Source organism: Mesocricetus auratus, unplaced genomic scaffold, assembly GCF_017639785.1.
Source record: "Mesocricetus auratus isolate SY011 unplaced genomic scaffold, BCM_Maur_2.0 Super-Scaffold_100018, whole genome shotgun sequence".
Classification (NCBI taxonomy): Eukaryota; Metazoa; Chordata; class Mammalia; order Rodentia; family Cricetidae; genus Mesocricetus; species Mesocricetus auratus.
Genome location: NW_024429199.1, coordinates 29009489 through 29016982, shown reverse-complemented (window position 1 = coordinate 29016982; position 7494 = coordinate 29009489). Strand labels below are relative to the sequence as shown.

The 7494-nt window shown below is 36.8% G+C and overlaps 1 pseudogene; it reads left to right on the top strand.

Moving 5' to 3' along the window:
* Positions 1-4776: 4776 nt before the first annotated feature.
* LOC101829133 lies at positions 4777-5786 on the top strand (annotated as a pseudogene).
* The last annotated feature ends 1708 nt before the right edge of the window (positions 5787-7494 follow it).

Here is a 7494-nt window from a genome sequence, read left to right as displayed (position 1 = left end):
CTCTTATTATGTTCTACATGAAATTGTTTGTTATTTGTATGCATTGCAAACAGACTTGACCCTTGCTGTTTGCATTTTAAAAGACTGAAGCATTTTAATACATTTTTCTTATCAAGATTTCTTTAATGTTTGTGTCTTTTATCGAAACTCTCCTCTCTCTGATAATGTACGAGTTTTTCTTACATTTTCTCTAGAAATACTATTAATTATAGATAGATAGATGATAGATAGATAGATAGATAGATAGATAGATAGATAGATAGATAGGTTCTACCTTACTATGAGGCTTTAGAAAAATAATGGATTTCTGTTGAATGAATCATAAGACACAGATTCACTGTGACAAGCTCTTAGTAAAGTCCAAAGTCTACAGGAGAGACCAAACCAAGAACAGTAAAATAATTTGGAGCCTCCAACACCTAGGATACAGGAACCTTTAAACAGTCATTTTCAAATAACATCAATGTAAGTCCTTACACGTCACAGAAATCCATATACTTCAGTTCCTATCACTCAGTTCAAAATATGAAATCCAGCAAAAATTATAAGACACAGGAGACGGCAGCAATTCATGTTTATAGGGATAAACCAATCAGTAGAATCTATTCAGACTCAGATGGTAGAATTATTAGACAAAGGAATTTAAAATAACCAGGATAACTATTTTATGGTCTTTCATTGGAACCTGCAAGACAAAGGGGATGATGAAAGCAGAGATGTAGCAACTGAGAAAGAATTGAAGAGAAGTTCAGGAACCAAAAAAATTGCAATAGAAACAGAGAAATAACCAATACATTTGATGAGCTCATCAGATTTGACCCAACTGAGCAGAAAAAAAAGACAACTTGATGACAGGTCAAAATGATCTTCCTAAAATGCAATGCAAACAGAAGAGCAATGGGGTTAAAAGGGAAAAAAGTAAAAACAAAGGGTAAGTATCAAATGTTGAAACTTATGTGTTCTCTATAGGAACATCAGGAAAAGAAGAAAGTAACAAAAGTATCTCAAGTAAAAATGGCCAAAAAGTTTTCAAAACTAATAGCAGACACAAACATTTAGGAAGCTGAGACTAACAGCAAAGAATCCTAAACCTTCAAGTAGCATAATGGAAACTAAAAGAAACTCTAAAGCCAGATGAAGGAAGGGCATACATTCAGAGACACAAATAGGAGGATGACAGCCTATACTACAACAGAGATTGTTGAAGAACATGAGAATAAAGTGTTGAGACAAGTAGTATAACACTACAATCAACAAAATCATCTTTAAAAGTAAAGGAAATATAAAGATGCTGTTGTTGGGCAGTAGTGGCACATGCATTTAATCCCAGCACTGGGATGGCAGACTCAGATGGATCTCTGTGATTCTGAGGCCAGATGGTCTACAGAATGAGTTCCTGAACAGCGAGGGATATACAGAGAAACCCTGTCTCAAAAAAAAAAAAAAAGAAAGAAAGAAAGAAAGAAAAAAATGATACTGTCAAACAAAATCTGAGGGAATTTATGTTCTATATACTTGCCACTCTTCAAGTTGTTCTAAAGAAAATTTCAGGAAATGAAGTGAGGCCTTGGAAGTCAGCTCAGTCTGGAAGTGCCTCTGCATAGATGTGAATACATGAGTTCGATTCTCCAAATCAATGTACAAAAACTCGGGTTTACTGGGGTAGTTTACAATTCCAGTACTGGAGAAGTAGAGCCAAGCTGATTCTGAGAACTTGGTAGCCAGAAATTTGAGCCTACTTGGTGATCTCTAAGTCATAGAGAGACTGTCTCCAAAACAAGGAAAACAGCACTTAAAGTGTAGTCTGATAGCCACATACACATAAGCAAGTACGGGAACATCTACATACACACATACCTAGACACACAGAAAACACACACAAAGAAATGAAACAAAAGGGAAATAAAACTGACAAAAATCTTGGTGGATATAAGAAGGAAAGATCACTAGAAAAAGAATAGATGGAGATAAAATAAATATGAATCTATCTTTCTGCAGTCAAAATGCTGGATGTTAAAATTTGTGATTATAAATGACAATGTTACAAAGAACAGAAGTGAATAATTGGAAATATTCCTTTATAGTGTATTGTACCACATTGAAAACTGTATAATATTACTTTTAAATGCATGTATATTAGCTTAAAACATACACTGTAAACTCTAGATACAGCATTAAAATATTTTGTTAAGAATTATGATTGATAGTATATGTTAAGATATACCATGGAATCACTTAAAAATCCTTAACTAAAACCCAAATGGATATAAAAAGAAGCTTCTGGCAACACATAAAAACAGTTACAAGAATGGTTGTTATTAATTCAGACATAGCATTCATCATTTTAGAGATGAAGAGTTTAAAGATTACAAAACAGGGATTAAAATGTTAGACATGATGGCTCATATCTGTCACCTTAGCACTTAAGGAGTAGAGGCAGGGAAATTACAAGGTAGTGGGTGGCATGAGTGCTGTGCAATGTCTTTCTGTACTCTGTGAACATGTGTTGTTCTCTCTGGTTGATAAATAAAGCTGCTTTGGCCTATGGCAAGTCAGAATAGAGCCAGGTGAGAAACCTAAGTGGAGATACAGGAGAAGAAGGTCATAGTCTGAGAGATGCAAGTAGACACCCAAGAAAGAATATGCCAGCAGACCAATAAAAGTCACAGCCACAGCTTAATAAAAATGGGTTAATTTAAAGGTGAAACCTAGTTAGTAATAAACATTAGTCATTGGTCAAGCATTTATAAGTAATATTAGGCCTCCGAGTCGTTATTCAGGAACTGGTGGGCAGTAGGGAGACCTCTGATTACACATAAGCTACACAGAAAACTCTGATTATAAAAAACAAAATGGATGGGGAGGCACAGACTATCAAAGAAGGCTTTTTAAAAATACCCTTCAACAGATTCGTTTTAATAAACCCATTTGCAAACATACAAACAGTAGTAAAGCAGAGGACTACAGAAAGACATACCCTTTTCCTCATATCACAGAAAGCTCTTTTTAAGAGCATATCTCAAAGCAAGAGAGAATCATAAAGAATGGTCAATTCTCCAAATTAAAATTTTAGAAAAGAGCATGAATGTAACTGTGTGTGAAGATAACAATTGAACACAAAACTGATAGATCTGAAGGGGGAACAGACAAGGCCACTATTATGTTCAAGGACTTCAACAGTCTTCTGTCAGCAATTGATAGATCAAGCAGGCAGAAAATCAGTAAGGATGTCATTGACCTGAACAGCACCATCAATCAATTTGAATATTCCTTCCAACAGCTGCCAAACACACATTCTTTTAAATCTCACATGAAATGTTCTTCAAGATGGACCACATTCAAAACATAAAGCACACATTAACATATCTAAAAGTCCAAAAATAATGTAAATTATGTTGTCAGATAACAAGGTGATTAAAGTAGAAATCAATAGCAGAAAGAGAGCTGGAAATAATCCAGGTATCAAAATATACCTCAAGAGACATTGCAAAAACAACATCTATCTGGATGAAAACTTACCTTAACTTTCAGACATGACGTAAAATTAGCATTGAAAGAAAATATATCCCATTAAAGGAAAGTACTAGAAAAAGAGAAAGTAACAAAAAGTAAAAGTTAGAAACTAGGGAAAAGAGAGAGGGGGGAGTGAAGAAGAAATTGAGCTTAATGTAAGTACCATAAAAGACAAGATGATTAGAGAAGGAGTGAAATGGTGGTCAGGTAATTTACTTAACAAATTACTAAAGCAAGTTTAATGTAAATATTTGCATAGAAGATTTTACAACACTATGTTTTTTTTTCTTTGGTGTATGTCTCAGTTTTCCTTCTTTTGTTGTGATCAAATATACTGCGGAAAAGAAGTGTAGAGGGGAAAAGATTTATTCATTTTACAGTTCCAGTTTATAACCCATCAGATCAAGAAGGTGGAAGGGATGGAGAGCTGATCACATCACACACATCCAACAGCACAGAGAAAGAAATAATTACCATACTGTCTTGCCTGCTTGCTTCCTGGTGCTTGGCTCAATTTCTCTACTCTTAAATAGTTCAGGATCCCTTGCCTAAGATATGGTGCTGCCCACAGTGGGCTGGATACTCCCACATCAATTAAGTTTATTAAGATAATCATCCACAAACATACGCATTTGTTTTGTTTTGTTTTTTTGAGACAGATTCTCAGTGTGTAACCTGACTGAAACTCCCTTTGTAGATTAGGCTGGCCTTGAAAATCTAGAGATCCACCCATCTCTGCCGCCCAGTTGCTGGCAATAAAAGCTTATCGAACCTGGCTTCTCAATCCTTTTGTTTTAACACTTGGTATTGCCAATCTTTTATTTGGGGACACAGAAGTAAGTATGTAATGGTTTACAACCCCTTGACTTTTAATATTAGTCTCCTACATACAAATATGCATTAAGTAACTCTCCCTATGCTTCCCAGTCATTTGTTTACTTTATATTAAAAACTGTCTAGGCCTCTGACCATTGTTTCATGAAAAGTATTATTATTCTTATCATTGTTAAATTTTAAGAGTTTCTATGTATAATAAAAATAGTTCCTCTAAAATTTATATACATGTGCATACATACTTATAAAGATACACACAAAACACATAGAGTCACTTGTTTCTAAAAAATTTGTGCAGATTCTTAAGAGTTTACTGGCCTTCAGAACTGACTCAATAAAGTGATTGTCACTTGTACATGAAACCACTCTGGCTGTTTGCCTAACGCTGCTCATTGTGCACTAGCGGTCCCCAAAAGTTCAAAGTCCAAGATGGCACCCCTCAAGGGCAAGTTGATTGTGAATCTACTTAAGGAAGAACAGGCCCCCCAGAACGGTTGTTGGGATTTGATGCTGTTGGCTTGCCTTGTGCCATCAGTCTCCTAATGAAGGACTTGACAGCTGAGCTTGCCCTTGTTGATGTCATGGAAGACAAGCTAAAAGGAGAGATAATGGGTCTCCAATATGGCAGTCTTTTCCTCGGAACACCAAAAATTGTCTCTGGCAAAGATTATAGTGTGACTGTAAACTCCAAGCTGGTCATTGTCACAGCTGGGGCCTGTCAACAAGAAGAAGAGAGCCAACTCAATCTGGTCCAGCAAAACATGAACATCTTTCAAGTTCATCATTCCCAATGTTGTGAAGTACAGTCCAAACTGTAAGCTGCTTATTGTTTCAAACCCAGTGGATATCTTGACCTATGTTGCTTGGAAAACAAGTGGCTTTCCCAAAAACTGAGTTATCGGAAGTGGCTGCAATCTGGATTCCACTTGGTTCTGTTACCTGATGGGAGAAAGGTTGGGTGTTCATCCACTAAGCTGTCATGGATGGGTCGTAGGGAGAGCATGGAGTCTCCAGTATGCCTGTGTGGAGTGCTGTGCATGTTGCTGGTGTCTCCCTAAAGAATCTGAATCCAGAACTGGACACTGATGCTGACAAGGAACAGTGGAAGGAGGTCCATAAGCAGGTGGTTGATCGTGCCTGTGAGGTGATTAAACTGAAGGGTTACACATCCTGGGCCTTTGGCCTGTCTGTGACCGACTTGGCCAAGAGAATGATGAATAATCTTAGGTGGGTGCATCCTATTTCTACCATGATTAAGGGTCTCTATGGAATCAAGGATGATGTCTACCTCAGTGTACCTTGTGTCCTGGGACAAAATGGAATCTCAGATGTTATGAAGGTGACTAATTTCTGAAGAGGAGGCTCTCTTGAAAAACAATGCAGATACATTTTGGTGGATCCAGAAAGAGGTGCAGTTCTGCAGTCCTCAGATACCCTAGGGCTTCACTGTCCAGGCTTCAGCAGGGTTTCTATGGAGAGCACACACATCTATCTACTCATCTGAGCTGTGTTTAGTGTGGTTGTGTTGAGATAGCCTGGAGAAAAACTCACTTCCCACAGCTCTACTCTGATGCTAAGTGGTACTTGTGTAGTGGTGACCTGGTTGGTGTGACAGTCCCACTGTCTCCAAGGCACACTGCCAATTGTGTACAGGCTTCAATTAGTCATGATCCTGTGTCTGTCCTGTGCACCCTCACCAAACATGCCTAGGTCAGTGAGTTCCCAGTTAGTCACAACCTGGCTCCAGTGTGTAAGTCTATTATGCTTATCATCTGCATAACTGTTCTGAAGAACATTATTATTTTGTGTATTATGTGACTGTAGTGTACATTGAAATATTGTATAACAAGTAAGATCTGTATATGGATGATGCAACCAATTACCCAAGTGTCATGCCAATGAAAATATCAAGTAAACCTTGAACAGTGTCAAAAAAAGACATAGACTAACAGAATACATACAAAAACAGAATACATACAAAAACAGAATCTTCTGTTGCATACAAGAAACACATTTCATTGTCAAAGATAGACAATACCTCAGAGTCAAGGGTTGGGAAAAGATTTTCCAAACAAATGGACCCAAGAAACAAGCTGATGTCCCTAATATCTAACAAATTAGATTAAAAGCTAAAATCAGTCAAAACATATGAAGAAGGCCATTTCATACTCAAGAGAGGAAAAATCCATCAAGATGAAGTCTCAATTCTGAACATTTATGCCCCAAATAAGAAGGTACCCACATTCATGAAAGCAACTTTAATAAAGCTCAAATTACACATAAAACCTCAAGCACTTATAGTGGGAAACTTCAACACCCTGCTCTCACCACTACATAGGACCACTAGACAGAAACTTAACAAAAAAACAAAGGAATTAACAGAAGTTATGACCCAGTTGGGATTAACAGATATCTATAGAACACTCTATTCCATCAAAAGACAAAAGAATATACCTTCTTCTAAGGGCCACATGGAACCTTCTAAAAAAATTGACCACATACTTGGCAATGTAGCCAAACTCAACAGACACAAAAAAATTGCATTAACCACCTGTATCCTATCAGACCACCATGCATTAAATTAGAATTCAACAACAACACAAATTGCAGAAACCATACAAACTCATGGAAATTGAACAATGTACAATTGCACCATTCCTGAGTCAAGGAAGAAATAAGAAAAGAAATTAAAGCCTTCCTAGAATTCAACGAGTATGAAGACACAACATACCCAAACTTAAGGGGCACTTTGAAAGCAGTGCTAAGAGGAAAGTTCATAGCACTAAGTGCTCACATGGAGAAACTAGAAAATAGTCACACTAGAGAAGTAACAGCACAACTGAAATATCTAGAAAAAAAGAAACAAATTTACCCCAGAGGAGTAGATGCCAGGATATAATCAAATTGAGGGCTGAAATCAATAGAGACAAAGAAAACAATACAAAGAATCAATGAAACAAAGAATTGGTTCTTTGAAAAAATCAATAAGGTAAACAAACCTTTATCCAAACTAACCAAAAGGCAGAGAGAGAGCATGCTAAGTAACAAAATCAGAAATGAAAAGGGGGACATAACAACAGACAATGAGGAAATCCAGAAAATCATCGGGCCATACTTTGAAAACCTGTACTACACAAAATTTGAAAA